At 37.4% G+C, this 25,543-nt stretch overlaps 1 protein-coding gene across 1 annotated transcript in view; it reads right to left on the minus strand.

The window, feature by feature from the left end:
• LOC112047351 (probable 39S ribosomal protein L24, mitochondrial) overlaps window positions 1-25,543 on the minus strand; it is a 503,102-nt gene that overhangs the window by 61,222 nt on the left and 416,337 nt on the right. The window lies entirely within an intron of this gene.

The following is a 25,543-nucleotide window of genomic DNA, read 5'->3' on the forward strand; positions in this document are numbered from 1 at the left end:
CGACGATATAATGTTTATTTTTACGGTTACGGCGCTCTATTGGAACGTAAAACTTTATGAAAATTTTATTGCTCTTAAAATTGCTTTAGCGCCAACATTACGACTCCTGACTGGGGTAGCCATAAATGCAATATTTTGTTCTTATGGTTCCGTACCTCGATAGAACTGTCACAGCAATGTGCTGAGTGGAGCCCCTTTTAGGGTTCCATTATGCTAGTTGTAAACTACATATTTTAATTATTGGTTTATTTCTCTCTTTCTTTTGTGTGATGTGTATTCTAAATAAACTTCTCTTTTTTTCTTTATAGGAAAAAACGGAAGCCATAAATGATCACATATGTATTTGTTCTTCTATCTATCTGTCAAGACCCTTTATTTCGGGAAGCTTACGTAAAAAAGGTACTTGCGGCCGTTTATTCAGTAAAATATGCAAAATTCGACACTGTCAAGGGAATGAAAACTCATCAGAGTAGGTAGTAAGGACTTCCCTTTGACCTATGAATTTTTCGGGTAGGTACCTACTATTTCTTATACCGTTGATTTAAAACTTCGTTATAAGTAACATCGTTATTTACAAGAAAAAAACTCAAAACTATAAGTAAATTTGTAATTAATTCGTCTATATTTTTTATATCTCATAAACGGAACCCCACGGTGGGCGAAAATCGCCGGGTCGGGTTTTTTACTCTATTTTATTAGCTGCTCTACGTTTTTAATAAATATAGGGTTGACAAGTTTTCTCTATTTTTGTTCTGACTACAATTGTTATAATTGATATAAATATATTTTATATGAAGTACAATATAAATCGAATGATCGAATCAGAAATGAGGAGATCCGCAGAAGAACAAAATCACCGATATAGCTCAGCGAGTTGCGAAGCTGAAGTGGCAATGGGCGGGGCACATAGTTCGAAGAGCCGATGGACGTTGGGGTCCCAAGGTGCTGGAATGGCGACCCCGCATCGAAAACGCAGTGTTGGTCGACCCCCCACTAGGTGGACCGAGGATATCAAGCGGATTGCAGGAAGCCGCTGGATGTTGGCGGCTCGAGACCGTTGCGCTTGGTCCATGCAAAAGGCCATGTCCAGCATTCATCGGCAGACAATGATGAATATGAAGCCTTATTAATAGCTCTACAGTAATTTTAATCTTAAAGAATTTATATGGCAACTCTTTAAAACAATTCTGTAGGCTCTTTAAAAGGAGCTCAGTGGCAACACCGAGGGAAGGTGAGCGCATAAGCATCGCCTGATTGGGCACAAAAACTGAAGATGATGACCGAAACGACTCTATAAGGCTATTTCTTGTGAACCTTAAAACTCGGCCTAGAGGGCTGTTTGGAAGAGGTATTATGGCCTGAGTATATCAGTCAGATCAATAGTTCCAGAAGCCTGCCTGTCATTATGTCATATATATATATATATATATATATATACAGTCGACTCTCGTTAATTCGAAACTCGAGGGACTCTTGAAATATTACGAATTATCGAGTGTTTGAAATATCAAATGGTTCGAAATTTGTGAGAGAAACTAAATAAAACTTCGAATTATTAAGTGTTGGTTAATTTTTATTTATTAATATAAAAATGACAAGAATTAAGAGGTACATTCGTGTACATACATGTATTCGTAATATGAATTAATTATTCTTTCGAAAGAACTTTGTTATACTGGTTTGCTTTAAAGCACAATTCTGCTGCTCACACTGCTCAATAACTTTTTTTAAGAGAAAAAGTGCCTGAAATGCTTTTTCATTACTTTCGTTTTGTAGACAGAAGCTTTGTAAGGTATCAAATGAGGATCTTGCTTCCTTAACTGACACCTCTGCCAAAGGTTCCGATGTATCGTCCTCATCTTCATCGTTACTTTGCGTATCTGTCGCAGATAAAATTTCGCCATCGGTTAGTGAACCTGAGACAGCAACATTTTCATCCACTTGAACAAAATTAGAAAAAACTCACGCCGCTGATGTCAACTAATGGTTCTATTGCTGGTTCTTCATCATCTATAAGTATTGGAAGATTTTCTTGATTTTCTTTTAAGAAACCGGATTTTTTGAAGCAGTTGAGAATCGTTAGGGGTATTACAGCTCTCCATGCTTTGTCAATTAGTAAAATAGCTGTCAGAACCGTGATCTTTGCAGTTAGTAGCTGTTTGTCGAGAGATTCTAAAACGATCTTAACAATTTCTTTGCGATAGAACGTCTTAAAATTATGGATAATCCCTTTGTCCAATGGTTGCAATTTGGAAGTTGTATTTATACTTTCTAGGGCTCATGACTAACACTAACTTTTATCTGCATACCAACGAAAGAGTAACAGTAACTGAATAACTAAACAAACCAATTCGTAAGAAGTGTGTGCGTCAAATAGTCAAACTAATCATAACAAAAATAAAGGCTCGTGTATCTTGATACAAGTTTGAACTTGTCGCAAAATGTACTTACAATCTATCCGCCTCTTCTCTCTGCAACTTTGAATTGTCGAGTGTTGGACGCTGATGAGTTCGAATTAACGCGTCGTTTTGTTAAATAGCAATGTTTTTTTCGTTCGAATTACCAAGTGTATCAAAATGTATTGATTTAGTTCGTAATATAAAGAGATTTAGTAGGGAACTCGTGATAACTTTGAATTATAGAGAGGTTCGAATTATCGCAAGTTTGAATTAACGAGAGTCGACTGTATATATATATATGACATAATTTTAGACTTAACAAGAGGCGTTGGGGGTCGAGGATACTTTCACGCCTCAAGTCTCAACCACGTAGTCGCATCTTCTACTAACTTAGTCAGTGACGAGCGTATTGACTCTGGTATTGTGACAGTGTAAAAGGCATAACACCTATGCCACCTATGCCTTAATTTGATCGATGGCCACAGAATTTTGTGGAACGCACTTTGTAGGACGAGTTCCGTATATCTATATGCTCTGCGAAGTGCTGTTTATAGATCATGGAGGTGGACCATGCTTGCTTGCTGGCGTAAAATAAATAAAAGAAAATTCTTATAATATGTGACCGGCTTTAGAAGCCAAACATACAATATACAATCGTAAAACATATAGTACGTATTCCGCGCGCTTGCTGATGCACCGAAATAAAATGCAATGTAACACCGATGCTAGCTCGGGATACGCTGACTGAGGGAGGAGTACAGGCGGCTGTAAATAAACAAGGAAATTATTTTCAATAGATAAATCTACCCCATAGTCGGTTAGGCAGATATTGTAAAATTGATTTTGATTTGATTTTTGAAAAATTTGGAAAGTGTGCTTTCATTTTTTTATATTGAAAATTCAACACCTCCGATACATTTTTACCAGCAACTTTGTAACTACAAAGAGTAGACACAAGTTTTATATCAATTTCTAAATCTTGATAAGTGTAAAAGTGTTTCAAATGCTAGTACACGTCAGTTTCATATTTTTTTTTTATATAAGTTATAGAATCCTATACAGATAGGATCTGATCTGAAATGAATAAAAAATAATTATTGCACTCAGAGCTTCTTCTACAATATAAAACATTATTTCATTCATTATTTCTAAAATTAAACATTATTTATAAAAATTGTATCTCAATATATTTGTAATTTAATCCGCAATACAACAAAAGTCAGATCTATTTAATTTTAACTACAGCATTGAACATTACAAATTCGAATAAAATATATAAACCGGCATCCGCACGATAAATCCATGAAATGCTAAGCTATTCGAATCTCTCTCTATTAAGCAGGCTCAGTTTACAAGCACTTATGAAAAGTTACGTTCATCCTTTTATGTGTGGGTTAATGTAACAAAAATCTAACTCGTGTAATCTAATCTGCCTCTGTAGCCAAGTGGTACGTCGATTCTCGACGATCGCAAACACTCCGAAGTATATGGGAATGACATTAGCTATCTACAGGTCACGTGATCAAGATCTGTCATTCCCATACATTTTTCTAGTTTTCGAAGCGTTTGCGATCGTAGAAAGAGAGTCAACGTGACACTTGGCAACAGGGGCTGATTGTACGTAAAATTCATAGTTATTGATAAAGTGCTACCAGATTACGTGTGATTTTTTGATATCTGAAACCGAGTTCACTTCACTTGTTAATGCTGAAACACAGTTTAATGTAGGCGAGTGTACGTAGGCGTCTCACGGTCGCATGTTTATTGAGCGCAGTCGCTATACGGCGGTGATGCCAAATTTGTCACTGCAGTGAGCAGTAGCACCCACTGCAACTTGCTGCTTACACTACGTAATAGGTAGTAGAGCTTCTTGTGACAGAGCTGTCCTGGGGAAGCGTGGTACCCTTCCTAGCGGCGACATGCCCGATTTTCAGCGGCTGGCTGAAGCCCATTTTCAGCGCAATATTTAGTTAAATAAATATTTGTCCAGACCTCTAAAAGTTACAGTTTTTGTTGGGAAATTTTTTGTTCTTTTTGAATCTTTTGTAAAATTGGAAATATCTTAAACAGTTTGTGAGTTACAAGTCAAAAACCGAACCCATTTTTTATTTTTAGTTAATTGTTTATAACGTTTGCAATTTTTGCGAGCGAGCCTTCATTTTTTTTAAAACTATCTACATTCAATTCCGAATCGAATGATACCTCAACAATTTTCATAGAAGACGGAGAACTTTTATTACTAAAGAGCACACTATGATAATATATAGTCTTCCTCGATAAATGGGCTATCTATCACTGAAATATTTTTTTTCAAATTGGACCAGTAATTCCTGAAATTAGCGCGTTAAAGCAAACCAATAAACAAACAAACAATCAAACTCTTTGTATTTATTACTATAGATATAAAAGCCTGAATGAACTTATAAGAGTATGAACATTCGCTAATGTTATTCTTATGCCTAACCTCTATCTCCTCCCTCTAACTGTGTTAAAATACCTACCTCTCTTCTTTCTTATCTATACGCTTTAGAGACGCAACAAAGTTCCTATTCGCCGATTTGTTGCTAAAATATAAAGAGGTTTCATATTAGCGGCTCGCAGTCGTCGGCGTCAGTCTGTCTCGCAACTATTGATTCATTTCCAACTACATTCCGAGTGACTGATCGTTTTTCCCCATTGCGAAATTACTACACTTGATAGGAAGAAATTACTGCGTTCTGTTACACTCAAGTAATATAGATAGTTAAAGTACTGTAACACAAATAACTGAACTGAAACTTTTAACTGCTTTTTTGGTTCAGGGGTTGGCCTATGTGGCTATACATCAAGTGGTCTTGGGTTCGAGATAGGATTCGAGCAAAAGTTCAAGATTGTATAGCTCGACCCCGGATTTTATCTTAATAAAATTAGAACTTTGTCGTACTACACGTGTATCCATACGGATACCTATGAGTACTGAGTATGTTTATTTTTTATCTTTCACCCAAAAACTACTGTATACATTTGGCTAAAATTTGGCATGGAGATAGATACCGTGGCTTAATAAACAGGTCACTTTTTATTCCGAAAAATCCATGGTTTCTGCGGGATTCGCGAAAAACTTAAGGCCGCCTTTTGTATCCTACTACTGTACTACTTTTGCTGTCTTTTTATTTGTTTTTTCTTCTTATGTTGTGGTGTAGAAATAAAGTGTAAATAAATAATAAAAATATCAAAAAAATATGTTTGTAATGGGACAATATACACGGTGGAAACTCCTTAACTGTGGTAGGAACATGGGAAAACTTTCAGCCTTCATAAAATTAGGTATGTCTAGCTATTGCACGCTTTCGTTCTAGTAGAGTCCTTTTCATGAAAGAAATCCCGCGGCTAAAACTTGAACTAAAATTGACAGCGTTTACACAAATGACAATAAGACCGCTAATACCAAATGATAATGAGCGCCATTAAGACATTAGCACCGCGTCTGGGGGACTTCTTTCATGAAAAGGACTTTACGTAGTTAATCGAATGCAAATAATAGTGCAGTAAAATTATTACCTATTTACTCGTAGTTTAAAACGAAATCTGAGGAAAATATTTAATAATAAAAATAATATACAGGTACTTCTAGAAAAGAACTGGAGTTTCATTATACAGTGGCACTAGTGATGTTACGCGATATTGGAGAATTATCGATAGTTGGATACGTACGAAATATTTTCTATACTAATATTATAAAGAGGAAATATTTCATTGTTTGTTTGTTTGCATTGTATAGGCTCCGAAAATACTATACTAAAAACAATCACTGTTGGGAAGCTACACTATTCCCGGTGTTATAGGCTATATTTCATCCCCATATACCTAAGGGGACGGGAACTCTGCCAGTAATCTATAAAAGATTTTTTGTTAAATTGACTAGCTGTCAATCACAGACATAAATATTCTACTCTATTGATGAATAATAAATAGCTACGAATAACTCTAAACGTATTCCATGCTAGCAGGTTCATTTGTTTTTAGTGTTTGAAGGTGAAGGTTTATTTGATCGCTACGGTTCTTAAATTACTTTTTATATTATAATTTCAATCAAAATAAATCTGTATCAAAAAATATCGGCGTTTTTCTAGTATAATGTAAGGATTGTTTTGCATAAATAGTTATTTTAATTTAAATTAAATTCTTGGACATTTGCGTGATTTTCAAAGTAGTATCGATATCGATTTTAAAACCACCCCGTCCCTACAAGACGGAAGTGGAGCTCATAAATTTAATATAGGTCGCGACACCTGGCAGTTCTCACACCGTCGCGCCGAATTTATGTACATCCAGACATCCGGGTTATTTTCTACTGTAGCTAGATGTTGCATGCCAAAATAATACGACTATGGATTGTACTATGAAAAATAACTATTGCACTCAGAGCACTAAAAAAATCCAATTCTAGCTATTCGAATCCAACCTGATTGTATGTAAAATGTATACCTAGTTATTGATAAAGTGTGGATTACGTGACAATTTTTTGACTAAGTTTTTCTCAGATTTTTCTACTGTTAAACTCTTTGGTTTTTTTGTATTCTGAGTTAAAATAAATGTATCGGAGTACCAGACTTGAGAAATGATATAAATCTAAGGAACCAGATAGATAGTTCTCACTGAATAACTTTAATTTCGATACAATAATGCCAGTTACAGTAAGAATAAGATCTATTGTTTTCTCCACGTGTATCAAAGGGTTGGCTTACACAAAATCCCGAGTAAGTAAGCGGAATCTTCGAGCCGATAGTTCCGGTCCTTTAAAGCCGGATTGGACTTGTCCGGAACTTTTATTGTTACTGTTACGTTGTGTTTTAATGTAAGCTTATACCCTACTATTGAGTGATATAAGTAATCGAAGTTATTTGGACGCGTTTAGAAGGTTATTTTAACATTCGGCGTAAAAAGGAGGGTGTTATACTTATAGGACATAAGCTTTTAGGTATGTTATAACTTTGACTATAATGTGTGCCTGACTCTGTAGCCAATTTGCTATCGACAGGTCACTTGGTTCCCATACATTTTTCTATTTTTCGAAGCGTTTGCGATCGTAGAATGAGAATCGACGTACCACTTGGCTACATGGGCAGGTCTGATATCCGGAACCTTAGAAGCAATTGGTAGTTATTTTTAACGCCTGGGGTAAGTGAGAGCTGGAAATTTCTAGTTGTTAATTAGGAGATTACCAACGTGGAGAGAGATCGTCACCAACGATTTTATGGAACTTTTTATATATCGTTACAATTCATAGGTTCCCAAACTTATTTTGCCCACCGACATTGAACGATTTTCATCACCCAAAAAATCACAAAAAAAATCACTCATCATCATCATCATCATCATCATCATCATCATCATCATCATCATCATCATTTATAGAGGGTTGACGCCCACAGCTGGACATTTGGCCTCTTGCTTCTTAATACACGATCTCAAGCCACGAACATCTAGCAGCTGCCTGCAACTCGCTTGATGTTCTCGGTAAGAATTCAATAGGGAACTTAAGCTAAATTATCCTAATAACTATACAAATCACGCCCACGTGGAATGGTGGCAAGAATACTAACTGCATTTCCGCGTTAGATAGGCAGGATTAGGAGGACCTTCTGTCCTGGTAATAATAACTTTATTACCAGGGGTTTGTATTGTTGGGTTTAAGATAAGTTATCACACTAATATTATAAAAGCGAAAGTTTGTATGTAAGTGTGAAAGTGTGTAAGTATGTTTGTTCCTCTTTTACGCTGCGGTTACTAAAGCGATTTGGCTGAAATTTGGAATGGAAATAAATTTTACTCTGGATTAACACAAGGCTACTTTTCATCCCGGTAAAATACATGGTTCCCGCGGGATTTGTGAAAAACTGAATTCCATGCGGACAAAGTCGCGGGCGTCCGCTAGTGTTTATATATTTATGTATTGTTAGTTTTAAGATAAGTTGTTTTCTTTTTAGACTATATTATTTTAATCTACCTGTTTTCCTTCTGTGCCTTCTAACTTTCTCTGGTTTCTGAACTGAAAATCTATAACGCCCAGAAGTGGCCATAATCACCTACTTTGAGAAACTATGTTAAGATTGTCCGTCTAGACGCTCTGTCTCGCCATAAAGTACAAAATCTCTGTCTAGTGATTTTCAGTGGCAAGGGTCACATAAATTCTATGAAGTTAACAAAATCTCCGAGACGACGATAGTCCTCGTTTGGGCCCTTTAAATCCGGATCGTACGAATCTGAACTAACTTTTAGATAACCTTTTAGTTTCACTGATCTTGTGCAAGGACCTTTTGTTTGTTTAGTAACTTTTAAAGTTTTTTCAATCTTTTAGTTTTCTGCTATTTACCCATTTGTTAGCAATTTGCAAGTACAGTTTATTTCAAAATTTATTTTTTTTACAATTATTCTATGCCACTGATGTGATGACATCACAGGAATACCATAAAGGTTTGTGTCCAGCAGTTGACGTCAATTGGCTGATGTGATGATGATGATGATGTGGTCAATTACCTAGAAATGAAAATTTGTAAAGAGAGAAAATTTCTATATTTCTATATTTAACCTTACATTTTGATCAACATTTTAAAAGCCTTCCATACAATGTAGTGAATAGTGATACTATATTTGACCGTTGCATGGTACAAAGCATAAATAATGTAAAGAATGTGGTATTTTTTAGATAAGCCGCCGTCCGTTCCAAACAATTAAAGCTATCCGCTTAAATCCCCAACAACTTGATGTACGGTTAGCAAAAACAATGATAGATCCCTATAATAAATTGAGCTTAAGCATTTCTTTTCAAGGATACGGGATTCCATTTTACCGTTTTCATTTCTATTCGAATACATGAAAGTATATTTTATACATAATGAATATTTACGGTCACTGTAATTTATTTATTTATTTATTTATTTGGACCACCAACAAAATTATATGAACACATACAAAATATTTTACAAATAAGGGTAGCATAACACATATAATTTTACTTATAGGTAGCCACAGCATGCAAAAAGTATAGGTCGTACGAATAATAGAAATTAAAATTGACAAATAGAAAGAAAAAAAAAAACAAAATATAAATTTGAATTTACACATTTTGACAAAAACCAAAAGAAAAAATTTAAACGAGAACTTAAAAATTTTAAAATTATAAGTGGAGAGAGAATTACATGTTTATAAAATGAAGAATGATTATGAGAGAATTACAATTATACATTTTACAAATTATGAATAAAAATTACAATTATAACAGTATGGCTTAATTAATTAATTATACATTGGTAAAATAATAAAAACATAAATTAGGTATTTTTTTAAGTCACAACTTATGATGAGAATATTACAGATCGAATTATTGAACGGAGCTCTTAAGAAAAGTTTTTAAAATTTTGGATTTGAAAAGATGCAACTTGTCACTGTGTAAGTCAATGGACTTATTTTTGGCAATGAATTCCCTGTAGAGTTTACAAATCCGGGGTAAAACTGAGTGGTGGCCAAGGTTTGTTTTGTAGTGATTTTGTCGAAAGGTATGGATCGGGTACCGAGGCATACGACGAGGAATGTTGAAAGTGACCTGACCTAGCAACTCTGCGTCGTCTATGGTCCCATTTATAAGCTTAAGTTGTAATATTAAAATTAAAATGTTTAAAACTAGTACACCCTCGTTTTTGGTATAACTTTTAATAAACAATAAATTTGGATAAAAGTTTATTTCAGAATTTTGTTTCTGACAATCTATAGTTTAGTCATAGGCGTATCTAGGATTATTTCCTAGGGTGGGCCTGGCCCCCCACAACAAGTATATTAATATTTGTTATAGTATCAATTTCGGTCGGTAAAAAATTCCATATCGGTAGCCCAGAATCCTAGGGTGGGCGCAGGTCCATTCTAGGGTGGGCCCGGCCGCTATATACGCCTATGAGTATCTGCAATATTAAAAGTATTAGATTTATTAATTACCTACCTGTTAATTAACATTGGCAGTGCAAAAGCAGTAGCAGGCAACTTCAAAACCATTCCTAAACTCTGTAAAATAAATTTTGAGTGATTTTTTTAAACAATAACGTGAAACGGAGCTTTAAATTCTAATAAGGAAAAGCCACAAGTTTCTCGAGTTAGATTTGAAGGTGCACTATCTCAAATATTTGCGAATGTCTTTGCGAATTGAAAGTGAAGATATTCGTGTTGATTATTGACATTTTTAATTTGAACTTTGATGGTTAAGGTTAAGTCACTTAATTTTTTTGCTGTCAGTACTTTCCAGGGAATTAATTTAGTATGTAAAAAAGTAAAACGGGCAAGGATTATACGCTGCGCCGGGCTAGTTGGCGTCAAAACTTCACTTTCCGACGAGATTCACTACGATAACATACCGTTCAAATTGACGTTTTTTTTTTTTGTAAATATTACAAGTACAAGTAGTACAATTATGAGGGTACATAACCGTGAATGTTATTGGCATATTAATTATACTGTTGTTTTAAATGCAGAGACAAATTATCTTAGGTATTTGTGGATTTACAAGAGGTGAATTTTCAGGTGTTCAAAAAAATGCCAAGTTATCTAGTTCAGACATAATCTATAGGTTTAAAAATATGAATCAAACGGAAAAATCATTATGATTAACCCCCGAAGCAAAAAGAGGGGTGCTATGAATTTAACAAGTCTGTCTGTGTTACCAAACCACTCGAACGAATGAAGCGATTTCAATTTAGTTTTTTTTTGTATGAATGTTTGTTGAAAATAATCTTTTGAGCCGCTTAAAAGTTGTGAGTGAGGTCACTCACTCAAGTATATTTGCATACGAGAAAGCGCACTCAAAGAGTATATTGATGATTTGATCGAGAGTGTAATTAAAATTCAGAACTTCATGACTTTAGGAGTTTTTTTTTTTATTTTTTTAATTTAAAATCCAATATGAAAATTTTTCTACTTTAAAATGAAAAATGCACCTACCCACATAATTACTTATTTTAAGGTAAACCACTTATTTTACGAGCATCAGGGCAAACAAAAAACACACTCCAGTTAATAAACGGACCGGTTTCCGAGTATCAATCGCTCGGAGGACGCGTGGACCGTGGAGGTACACAAAAGGTTCTCGTTTTTTTAATTTGTTTGGACTTTTCATCTGTCATCCGTTTTATAGAGACGTTACGGACGGATCGGACGTTACATGCACGGACGGACAGCTGCGGGAATTGACACATTTCTCACACTATAAAAGCACGTTTTCATTGACTAGCCTTGTCAGTTTTATTTTTGGATGTTTGTCACATAAAAAAAAAAAAATTGTCGGTTTTAGGAATCATCGTCACTGGATCATTTTAATGGCTCATTCCCAGGTACGTTAATTATACATATAAACGCCCGTGGCTTTGTCCGCGTGGTAAACATTTGAGAATTTTCAAAGGGGAAATAATTTTGTCATACATGATTATTGCGTAGCTTTTAGCCGTTTACGCAGCACGATTATTCACATTTTTCATTGATGCTTCTCTCCTAATAATAATTGATTATATTGAAATGTTATATAGCCTTTATATAATTTTTAAATGAACTATCCAACTTGAAACTATTTTTTCAATTCGAACCGATAGTTCCTTAGAATTAGCGCGTTCAACCAAAAAAACAAACAAACTCTTCAGTTTTATATACTCGTAATTTGTGTAGATTAAATTAGTAAATGGACATGGTCAAAGAACAAAACAAATCAATCGTATTAAATATCTGTATAGAAAATTAATAACTAGTTACGCAGATGATGATAATAGGAAAGTTGACTCATATCAAAATAAAAACAAACAATATTAATTTTGTGTAGTACATGGAATAAAGGACCGAAATATAATATAGGTAGGGTAGGGTAGGGGTAGGGTAGGGTAGGGCAGGGGTAGGGTAGGGTAGTCAAGCGAAGTTTGACCAGGTCCGCTAGTTATTAAAACAATTTGTCTTCTTTCTTTCTTAGACAGGTAAGCACTTAAAATCGGACGCTCATTAGCAACGGGAACGTGCACTGATAGCTCATTATCCCGTAGCATTAAATACAATGTATGTACAAAAAGAGAATTCAATTGTGTTAATCGGATTATTATCTTACGGCTCCCTCTTCATACGTATTATGTTATTGGATTGACGAGAATTTTCAGAGTGTTAAGTAAACATATTACTTGTCCGAGATGATATTTAAATATGTATTTATGTTTATATAAAAATATTTGGAATTTACGTAAGCGTCTATCGTCTGATTTTATGAACACCTTCAAGGCATGAGCTATTCATAATTTGACATTTGCATTTGGTATTCTTAATGCGCCCCACCGATAAGCCCACATGCCTGTAGCGCTAACAACCCAGGACCTTCTGATTAAAAGCCAAAAAGGTTAACCACTGGACCAACGAGGTAACTAGTCTATACTAATACTAAAATAGGTAGTTTGTGAGGTTGTAGGGGGTAATCTCTGGATACACTGAACCTATTTTGAAAATTATGCTACCAATGGAAAGCCAAGTTATTTGCGAGTATCATAGGCTATGTTTTATTCCCGTATTCCCACGGGAACCGGAACAACACGGGTGAAACCGTGGGATGTCTGCTATACTAATTATTAAAATGATACAAATAATGAAACTTGGTATAAAGGTCGTAACACATTAGAGCCAGCCAGGACCCGACCCGCACCGCCTCGCCTCGAGTAGTTAGTATTCTTCGTATAGATTTGTATGGGCTTGCGCTTATTACATCAACTCCGTATCATCACCGGCTCGCCTCATTCGCAAGGTATCCACGCGCGGACGGCGAGAGGGAAGAGACTTGCCAACAGCGAGGAAATTACTCGGAAATTCGTGGTCCACTTGTTGACTACAAGTGGTCGCCTAGCAACAAGGCGATGTGGGTCGGGTCCCGGCTGGCTTTAATGAGCTACGACCTTAAAAAAGCTCTGCGTCGCGTCACCTATCCAAGTTATTACAAACTTCGTCACGTAGGTCGAAAGCCGCTTACAACTGTCAAACTTAAATTGAGTGTGTGGGATATTCATGTACCCTCTCTAATAACGCCGTGTATCCGTAATAGGCAATAACAAATCTCTAAGGCTCTGTGGTGAGGGATTATTTACTTTAATAATTATGGTTTTTATTTCAAAACTAGACGAAAAGTAAACGGTCAAGCTTCGCTTTGATTTCATCCCATTGGCAAGTGTCACGCAAGCAACCAATAAGCTATGGGCGTAAAACAGAAACTTTAGCCGCTTACACATATTATGCACAAGCAGACGCCCTCGACTTCGTACGCGTGAAATTTTCTGATGTGTTGAATTGTTGATGTACTAAAAGTTTACGCGCGTTTGTACTGTTACCTTGCTACTATATCCCACGCCAAACCTTCTTCCTGAAATAGAATTACTATACCTGATGGCTGATGTTTTTTTTCTGATTGTGTAAGTGCCGTAGGCTCCTTATGGGACCTCAGCCGCGTCACCGGAGGGTTTGGGCGAGCGCAGAAGCATCGCCTGATGGGGCCCGAAGGCAGAAGCAGAGTAGATGGGCGGAACGACTCCCTAAGGGCGTCTCCTCTGAGACTCGGACCTCGGCTTAGAGGGCCGTTCGAATACCTGATGTACTGTTCATCACCAATGCGCTTGACTGACCAAGTTAAGCTCTTCATGGTTACTGTGCTAGGAGAGCTACACTACGGGAGGAATGGCGACGGCTCGTAAAGGGTTCTCGTAAAGGCTCGTAGTGTGTTCAGTACACAATGACGTATTCTGGCCCACTACAGGCAATCACCATTGTGTACAGGGCGTGATGGTGCATAGTGGCGGAAAATTGTCGATCGTGGCGTACAGTCGGGAAGGTGTTGGTTTTTCGGGCAAACTTCAAAGGTATCGTGGCGTATCGTGACCTATGGTGTTCACACAATCGCCCATCGCTTAGTTTGCCGCCGACCGCTGATCGGGATATTACGTCCTATTATGGTGAATATAGTCAGCATCCACCATCGCCTCTTGCGCCATTTTTTGTAAAACCACTCTGTCAAGAGTGTAGCGACTTAGAAGAAGATTATTATCGTACGAGATATAGGTACGTAGTACGATAATAATTATTTACCGAATCATTTCACCGCGGCCAGTCGACTGGTGACAGAAGGGCTGGCTCATTTTTTGCGCAAAGGATCAGCCTGGCTGTCCAGCGCGGAAATGCAGCCATTATTCTTGCCACCATTCCACGTAGGCATGATTTGTATAGTTATTAGGATAAGTTAGCTAAGTTCCTTATTGTATTCTTTCTCGGTACGTACGAAATGTTAAATTTGGAACGATTCGAAATAACAAACGCTGTTATTTTCAATCGTTCGGAAATATGAATGAATAACAAGTCGTAGAAACGTCAACTTTCCCTCCAAGTTGTCTTTAATTGTTGAATTAATTCAGTGAATTATTAAAGTATTTATCTTGATTTCTCCTTACCTAAAAGTTACTAAAGTACGAGTATCTTCTGGTTGTGTTCTGGTTTAAAGTGCTGTTCTAGTATCGAGAAAATTTAATAAAGTAATGATATTTACCCGTAATCCAAAATGTATATTATTGTCGACTAGCGGACTCACCGCGGTTTCATGATGATGATTCCTAAGAGATCAGAAAGTACGCAGACTTTCTGATCTCTTAGGAATCATCATCATAGGCATCATAGGAACTGCCAAACACCACGATCCTGAGCAACCTGCACCCAGCGACTCTCTACAACTTGACACTATCACGTCCACCTGGTGAGGATTTAACCATCATTGTGCTTTCTGGAGGTTGCCATTCCAGCACTTCGGGACCCCGACGTCCATCGGAATTATGAACTATTCCCGTAAGAATACGGAGATAAAACAAGATAAAACGAGTATCGTTATCAACCCATATTCGGCTCACTGCTGAGCACGAGTCTCCTCTCAGAATGAAAGGGGTTAGGCCAATAGTCCACCACGCTGGCCCAATGCGGATTGACAGACTACACACACGCAGAACATTAAGAAAACTCTCTGGAATGCAGGTTTCCTCAAGATGTTTTCCTTCACCGTTTGAGACACGTGATATTTAATTTTTTTTAAATGCACACAACTGAAAGGTATCGCATTCGACCCCACACCCTCTAGAATCTGAGGCAGAGGTCATATCCAGTGGGCTATCACTGCTCTAAAAAAACTAGTATACTTAATTAAAAATAAATTACCTATAATTAATAATAATAATAAATTATATTTACACGAAATGTAAATATTTTAAGGATATAAAAAGTAAAATAGGATGTTTAAAAATTTGATTTGTTTATAGGTAATGATATTCGTAGCAAGCAATCCAAATTTGGTTTAAGTTAATTAATCCAGGATCCAAAGTCCTTAGAAGGTATTAAATCCCATCTTATCTGTTCCTCAGAGTCCGTTCGATCTCGTTTAGTTAGTTTACGTGGAAATTGTAAATTTCAAAGCGGCATCCAGAACCGTAAAACGCATCTGAATGTAAATATTTATGTTAAAATTTGAGTTAAACTTTTACTAAAGTGGCCGCTCAGTGTAAAGGTTTTGTAGCGTGTGGTACAAGTTAGAGCTTAGTTACGGAATTTGTATATAAAAATTAAAAAAATAGTACTTTTAAATTAAATTGTTTTAATTTGCCTTACTACAAGAACTTTGCCTTCGGTCTTGGTATCATACAAGATCGTTAGCCCGGTCCAAGGAAGGACAGAGACATCTTTTCTGTGCTTCACTTGGACAAATCTCCTCTGGCGCGTCCACGTCGCGGGGGTGGGCATGACGGGAGTCAGTAGGCCGGCTTCACGGGATGGCGATTTCAGAGGAGGTCCCAGTACTGCGGGGAATAACGTGGTTCCCTGCCTAGGGTTACAGGTGAAGACCTTAACGGCGGTGTTGGCGGAGATTTAGTTAATCGGAACGGTAACATTAAGGCGGAAGAGGCACGCTCAGTTGCAAAGCGTACATTGCAACCTGAAACTAGGCAGCAGTAGTTTTCAGCAGGGTTTTGAGGCCGATGACATGGGGTCAGGAAGGACTCATGACCTAACACTTGCGCAGGCGTAACCCGACGGGTAATATGGCGGCAAGCTGCGATGTTGGAAGGCAACGGGATACCACCGACATTAATTTCCTTAGTTTGGTCAGCAAATATGGAACAAGGAAAAAATGGTATGGCCCCGAGTTCTCGGCGTCCCTTAACTGGGACAGGGGTGCTAAGAATCACCGGGAGAAAACTTAAAAATAAAATGAAATTTGGAACGTGGAATGTAAGAGGACTTTGAAGACCAGAAAGGGTAATAAATGTAGCAATGGAAATGGAGCGTCTGGGTGTTACAATTTTGGGCATAAGTGAAGTCAAATGAAGTGACTCAGGAAAACAGTAAGAACTCATAAATATCAACATCTCGTAACTTGGGCCACACAAACTGAGATGGACAGGGTGATCGTTAAATAGAAATAAATAAAAAACATGGCGATCCAATTTCATTACTGGCCCAGCTTACAGTCCGAGTGTCCTTTGGCTCCATATAAAGGCCGCTCCGAGTTTGTTTTCTTTTTACACTGGAACAATCTAATAAGAAGTTAATATTTTAATTTCTTGATCCGTTCCTGTGGGAATATCGGGATAAAAGTTATGCTTGTTGCCGTTGCTGAAGACCATAGTTTCTCTTAGTAGTATTTGTAGTGGGTTTAAATTACATCCAAATCCGGTCAGAAGCTTTGATAGGATTCAGTAAAAATATAATTATATCCGAGTTTAGTAACATTTGTTATAAATATTCCTTATAAAGTAATGCAAAAGGAAATGGTAAACCCTATTTCACTCCCAGAACCGAGAAACCAAGATTCTAATAACTTCTAGTTGGTATTTTGAAAGTCAAATGAAAAAAAAAAGCAATTTGGTCGGGAGCATTATTATTATTATTGAGCAAATATAAAGATGCTTGAACTTTGTAGGATGTTTTAGAATTTAAATTTAAATTTAAATTTAAATTTGTAGGATGTGTTTCGTGCATATCCTGTGAGGAGCTCTGTTTAAGTGACGGTTTGTCACTATATATAGTAGGTAATCTGCTAGGTGGTTGCTTGTCATCATCATCATCATCATATCAGCCGATGGTCTTTCACTGCAGGACATAGGCCTTTTGTAGGAATTTCCAAACATCTATGTACAAAGATTTGTTCGATACTAACTGCGCTGGGTTTGTCAGCGCAGTGCCAAAGGAGATCATTCATTTTGGGCCCTTTTTGAAAGTGCCGGCCAACGAAAAAAAATAGCACGAATCGTTAGAACTAGTCATTTGGAGTAATAGTTAATATGGCATGAAAGTTGCAGGAGGGCTCTAAACCAAGTTATACAGGTTCGACGATTCGTTATTTCCATACATTTTGTCAATTTTCAAAAGTGTCCGCTAAGAAAAATAACTGATATGTATCGTTAGAACTGCCCATTTGGAACAATAGATAGTATGGCACAAATGTTGTAAGATTGTTCTGAATCAAGTTATACAGGTTCAATGACTCGTCACTTCTATACATATTTTTTGAGTTTTGTAAGTGACCACCTACAATATAAATAATACGTATCGTTGTAACTAGCATTTGCAGCAATAGTTACTATGGCATAAACATTGTAGTATAGCTTTGTGTCGAGTTATACAGTTTCGATGATTCGTCCAATCCATTTATTTTATGGATTTTTTAAAGTACCGTTTAACAAAAATATGGTACTTATGGTTAAAACTGCCCATTTGGAGTAATAGTTAGTATGGCACAAATGTTGCAAGATTGTTCTGAACCAAGTTATACAGGTTCGATGTCTCGTCACTTCAATGTATTTGATGGAGTTTTGTAAGTTACAAAGTAAATGCTATTTATCGTTATAAATAGCCATTTTCAGTAATAGTTACTATGGCATAAACGTTGTAGTATAGATCCAAGTTTATACTGTTTAGACGATTTGTCACATCCATATATTTTACTGATTTTTTAAAGTACCGTTCACCTAAAATGTGGTACCTAACGTTAAAACTAGTCATTAGGAGCAATAGTTAGTAACACGTTGCACACGCTTTAAAAAAAACTCTAGTACTGAAACAAGTTATATAACTTTCATTCATTGATTTCCAAAGAAGTTGGAAAACATAAAAGCAATAATATAAAATATAGAAATAATGATTCTAAGCATTTGCACAAATTCAACATTATGGTGCAAATGTAACTAAAATTGTGTTATTGTGCATTGAGAGAAATAAAAATGTTTTATTAAGTTCTTCAAGTAATGGTAATTTCGGTTTACAAGCTTGAATAACATAACAAATACACGCACAACGGCGAATCACATGGCCAAGTGCAGAAACGGTCCAGAAGGAAGAACATAACAAATAATGATGACACAGCTCTTACACCATGATGACATTTATTTCATATTATTAGTTAAGTATTCATCATTATTGCCTATTTATTGTTCCCCATTACATTCAGATATCAACAAAATCATAAGTGACGAATCATCGAACGCAAATAACTTGGATCAAAGCAATCATACAATGTTTCTGTCATACCTACCAACTAACTGTATTGCTTAAATCGATAAAATGCATAGAAATTAAGAATCATTGAACTTGTATAACATGGCTCAGAGCAGGCCTACAACGGTTGTTGTACTATACTAACTATTACTGCCCGTTCCTATTACAGCCAGTTCTAATGATACGTACCATTTTAATGGTTGGCACTTAAAAATCAAGAAAATGTATGGATATTACAAATAGTCACACCTGTATAACTTAGATCAGAGCATTTATACAACGTGTCTGCCATACTAACTGACAAAGTATGTCTAAATGATCAGTTAAAATGATACCTGTAAGAATTTTATTGGCAGGCACCTTTTAAAATTAATAAAATGTATGGAGATGACATGCCAATTAACCTGTATAACTTGGTTTAGAGCAACCCTACAAAATTCGTGTTATACTAACTATTGCCACAAATGACCAGTTAAAACGATACGTATCATGAATATTGTCGGTGGGCACTTACAAAAACTCAATAAAATGCATATAAGTGACGCGATATCGAACCTTTATAACTTGGTTTAGACCAAACCTACAGCATTCGTGACATACTAAATATTACTCCAAATGGGCAGTTCTGACGATAAGTGCAGTGATAAGTGCATATTTTTGTAAAACGGCACTTTGAAAATCAATAAAACATATGGATTTGACGAATCATCGAAACTGCATAACTGGACACAGAGCTATACTAAAATGTTTATGCCATAGTAACTATTGCTGCAAATGCTAGTTACAACGATACGTATTATTTATAGTGTAGGTGGTCACTTACAAAACTCAAAAAATATGTATAGAAGTGACGAGTCATTGAACCTGTATAACTTGATTCAGAACAATCTTACAACATTTGTGCCATACTAACTATTGTTCCAAATGGGCAGTTCTAACGATAAGTATCAGTTTTTTTTCTTAGCGGACACTTTTGAAAATTGACAAAATGTATGGAAATAACGAATCGTCGAACCTGTATAACTTGGTTCAGAGCCACCTGACAACTTTTATGCCATATTAACTATTGCTCCAAATAGCTAATTCTAGCGAGTCGTGCCATTTTTTTTTGTTGGCCGGCACTTTCAAAAAGAGCCCAAAAATGTATGGAGCGTGAATGTTCTCCTTTCTCGCACCGGTGTCACACCCGGCCGCATTGTTGCTTAATGTTAGAAAAACACATTCCTTCTTCGTAAACCCTTATAGAAGCATATCTTTGTCCAGGCGTCTCTCTGTTTGTCAAGACTCTTTATTTTAGTAACAAATGGAATTTTACTGTATTTGATAAAATACAGGTTTTAATTTGAGACGAATAGCGTTCTATGGATTCACCGTGCGCTTGAAAAAAACTTGGTTGAGAAAAACTCCGAGCTAAGCCCTGGATGTATGGTTAGAAGCTCTTGGTTGTAAACAAAGGCATTCCTAACCCGCACGAACCGAGCACCCTGTAACGTACATGCAGTTGTAAACGTCTGGATCACTCACGCCAGTTGTATCAATTGCATACCAGATTTAAATGCAACTAAGTGTAAACATATCAAATAAACAAAGTTTCTATGGTGAAAATATTATGCAAGTTGACTTTCAACGTCTTTCATTGAGCTGATGGTCCTGTGGCCTAATTGGCTCCATTCAGTTTTTTCTTATGTGAGTCATCGCAAATATATCTGCGTGTGTGAAGTCTGCCAATCCGCATTGGGCCAGCTCGGTGCACTATAATTGGCCTAACCCCTCTCATTCTGATAGGAGACTTGACTCAGCAGTGAACCGAATATGGGTTGAAAATGATGATGATATGATGAAATCCAATAAACCAATCTAATTATAGTAGCGTTTTCTATTAAAATGGATTAGGTCGGTCTAAATCAACAATTAACAGAACATGATGTTATTATTTCTAATTTTTTTAGTAAGTTGTTTGGACACATTAGGGCTATGGATCCCCAAGTTAGCAACTCCCAAAAAGCTGTGGATACAATTTTATAGACGAAAAACCGTGATCTTTAGAAAGAATTTGACATTACGTTAAATGGTAGCTAAATCGCGTCGCATTTATAAGAATGTCGCGGGATTTTCAAAATATTAACCTGTGTTTGATGGCATTATTCATTGTACGAATACATTCAGTTGTCCACACACAGAAGTGTATCAGGTAAGTGGATATAGCAATTAAACGTCGGCGCTAAAAGTCCAAAGCGCTGGGCAGGCGGCCAAAGCTGACCGCTTTTAAGCAATTGTTGCCGTTATACAGTTCTGCGGTCTCTTACTGCGGCACTGCATGTGTTTAGATCATTTCAGTGTTCCGTAGTCGGCAACCTTTAGCCCTCATTCGCACGAGAGTTTTTTTAACGGAATTTAAAAAAAGCGTTCAAAAATAGTATGAAGTTAAAAGAAGGTCTATTTCCAACGCCCAAAATTGAAAATGCAACACTGCTCGAAACTTTTGGAGGGCAAAATGGATATGGATCTGAGTGGTGTTGCCATTATTGTTGTTCATTACTTATAAAAAAAGTGTTACGCATACGCATTTATACGTACCTATAGAAAATTTGATCCAAATCGGTTCAGTGGTTGCCCACAAATAGGTAGACAGACAGACAGACTTTTTTTCCCATTCCTAATATTGGTTTGAGTGATATCACGGATATAAGAAGCGTAACTTATGTGCTATATGTTCTTCTTCTGCCACTCCATTACTGAAGGTCGATTACTGAAGTGTCGAAGGCGATCATCTTACTAAAGTTTTCCTTGTCCATGGCTAGGCGCAAAAGTTCTTCGACTGTCTTTATGCCAGTCCACTCCCTTATGTTTCGTAGCCAGGACTTCTTCCTTCTTCCTACTGCTCTTTTGGCTGCAATCTTGCCCATCATGATGAAGCTAACGGTATCTATCGTGTCGCAAATATGCCCGAGGTATGATATCTTCCGCTGCTTAATGGTTCTTACAAGCTCAATCTTCTGCATTCAGGTTAGACACTTTCGCCGTCCAGCTTATACGGAGCATTCTATTCTTTATGTTACGTGGGTGATAAATGATATTGACAATATATGACAATATTGTTTTAGCAAACTCAGAAGTGATTACAAAAATAAGAAAACTAATTTCGAACAAATTTGATTATGATTCACAACATTTGTCAGGACAAATTAATTAACAAATCAAACTGTAACTAAAATAAGACCCTAGAATGGCAGAGAATGACCTTGTATTACTGAGACGGGCAGCGTGACGTCAGGAATGTGTATTCAGCAATGAAAATCTTCGTATAGTTCCAACAAAGTGTATTATCACCAACAAAGATCGCGCTCGACTGACTACCAGACGACAAAATAATTACCGACTATGACTTACAATTCAAAATGGTTTCTGTATCTTACAACTACTTTTTAATTATACAGTTTTACGGCTTAGTCTAACATTATAAAATTAATATCATTATAATATTTAAATTAATTATAAAATGTAAATAGTTTACTTTAATCTGAGTTTAAATAATAAAGCTAAAGATAGAATCTTTAGGTTTAGTCAAATCAGTATCTTATAAACGAAAAACTGTAATCATGACATTGAAGAATTATTATCAGCAAATAACAGACAATGTTTATAATAACATATAGATAGTTTAGTATATTTATAGTTTGTTAGATGGAACTCGTAGGCCCTCGTAACACTTGCGTGAAGTCACGCACTTGTGAACGTTGTGTGTAGGGTTAAAGGCGCCTTTGACTGTTAAAAATCACTCCCCTTTTCCACTCAAGTCATTCTCCCCGCCTATCCCAAGTAACCCATAAAGGATTACATAACAAGAGATGTGGGCGGCTCGAACGCTACGAGCACACTGAAGCCGTCCGTACCGCAAGTCGTTGTAACGCGGCGAAAACAATTGTCAATATCCCCCACAGAAATCATCATCATATATATAAAAATGCTTGCTGTTCGTTAGTCTCGCTTAAACTCGAGAACGGCTGAACGGATGTGTCTTATCATGGTCTTTGAAATGTTCGTCGAGGTATAGGGAAGGTTTAAAAGGTGAGAAAAAATGGAATAATTATCGGGAAAACCATAAAAACAACCCTTAGGGTAAGGTAGCGGTAGGATAGGGGTAGGGTGGGGGTAGGGTAGGGGTAGTGTAGAGTAGGTATAGGGAAGAAGTGCATATAAGTCAAAGCGAAGCTTGACCGGGTCCGCTAGTAATTGATAATAATATTATAGTCAGCGTTCGGGCACAGAAATCATACCAGGGAGGGCTCGGTACAGTGATCTATCGGGTTAACAAGCAGCCTGCCGCTCCCTGCGGTGGGCTCGCGTACTGCGCGTACTTGGAGCTACTCACATCAACCGCATGCGGTCAATTTGTACCGACGGACTACTGCCGTGTTAACGCTTTCAATTTACGTTTGATGCTTGTTGAATGTCACACAAATTCCTTACCATTACTTATTCATCATCATTATTTTCATTATTACAACAACGCCAGGCAGCCCTCCGTATAGGAGAGGGGATATGGAGCTTCGACCCACCATGCAGCTCCAATGCGAGTTGGCGGGTCAATATTACAAATGCGAATACGTGTATATTTTTATGTATTAGTGTATGTCCATTTCTTTAGCGGATGGACGGACGGACGGATGGACGGATTTTGATATATGAGGTCTCTTTGAATTTGTGATAATTGTGGTAGTGAAATAGGTTATGTAAGTTTTCATAATTGTATATAGATACTAGCGGACTCGCTCAAGCTTCGCTTTGACTTATTAATTTATTTATTTGCACTTCTTCCCTATCCCTACCTTACACTACCATACTCCTACCCCTACCCCTACCCTACCCCTACCCTACCCCTACCCTACCTCTACTCTACCCCTACCCTACCCCTACCCTACCCCTACCCTACCTCTACTCTACCCCTACCCTACCCTACCCTACAACTACCCTATCACTACCCTACCCCTACCCTATCCCTATACCATAAACCTACCCTACCACTACCCTACCTTACCCCTACCCTAGATTTACAAGACGGAGGTCCTGGGTTCGAACCCCGGCTGGGCCGATTGAGGTTTTCTTAGTTGGTCCAGGTAGCTGATGGGTGGCCTCGGCCGTGGCTAGTTACCACCCTACCGGCAAAGACGTACCGTTAAGCGATTTAGCATTTCGTTACGATGACGTGTAGAAACCGAAAGGGGTGTGGATTTTCATCCTACTCTTATCAAGTTAGCCCGCTTCCATCTTAGAATCACTTACTATCAGGTGAGATTGTAGTTAAGGGCTAACTTGTAAAAAATAATAATAAAAAAAACAAACAGTATAGTTTACTCAGTCGTCATCATCAAGATGATAATGATGATATATTATCAAATTGATTTTCCCTGAGTACCTTATTCTTGATAAAACATCTAATTTTATCCTAAGTAGGTAGGTATACAAAAAACTCTATTGTAGTAGCTAAGGGTAGAGGGACAATAACAATTTCTGAGCGTAAGACTACGATAACGTACCAAGTAATTTATAGCACAATGTGGCTGTTTATTAAAAACTAGTGGACGCTCGCGCCCTTCGTCTGCGTGGAATTCAGTTTTTCACAAATACCGCGGGAACCATGGATTTTTCCGGGATGAAAAGTAGCTTATGTGTTAATCCAGAGCAAAATCTATTTCCATTCCAAATTTCAGCCAAATCGCTTTAGTAGCCGCAGCGTAAAAGAGGAACAAACATACTTACACACAAACTTTCGCCATTATAATATTAGTGTGATTTCACCAAGTTCAGGGCCTATAAAGATTTTGAAACGTTATCCTGATGCACCAGTGATAGTAACATTGTTTCGTTTCTTTGGAAGCAAAAAACATCCAAAAACGCAAGCTAGAACACATTGTACGGTTAGATATAATAGTGCATTATTACACAAGTCCAGTCTAAGCGGCATTACCACTCGCCAACAGGTGTGCAATTAAGCGTAAGCCCATCCCATAGTAATGCGTGCAAAATTAATTCCCAAACAGAATATTATATAGAGGCCTGTGCTGATGCGTTCCGGATCCGAGACTTGGTCGCTGACTATGGGCCTTATTAGAAGGCTCAAAGTCACTCAGCTTGCGATGGAGCGAGCTATGCTTGGAGTTTCTCTGCGTGATCGAATCAGGAATGAGGAGATCCGCAGACGAACCAAAGTCACTGACACAGCTCAGCGAGTCGCGAAGCTGAAGTGGCAATGGGCGGGCCACATAGTTCGAAGAGCCGATGGACGTTGGGGTCCCAAGGTGCTGGAATGGCGACCCCCCACTAGGTGGACCGAGGATATCAAGCAGGTTGCAGGGAGCCGCTGGATGCTGGCGGCTCGAGATCGTTGTGCTTGGAGGTCCATGCAAGAGGCCTATGTCCAGCAGTGGACGTCTATCGGCTGATAAGGTAAGGTAGGCTGATGCGTTACAGGCTTCAACTGACAGCTCACTAGCTAAACACAGCATTGCCCACAGAAAATAGAACGCCAAAACTAACGCTTATCGCTTTGTATTACCTCTATGCATTTCAATATAACCAAA

Source organism: Bicyclus anynana, chromosome 2 (assembly GCF_947172395.1).
Source record: "Bicyclus anynana chromosome 2, ilBicAnyn1.1, whole genome shotgun sequence".
Lineage (NCBI taxonomy): Eukaryota > Metazoa > Arthropoda > Insecta > Lepidoptera > Nymphalidae > Bicyclus > Bicyclus anynana.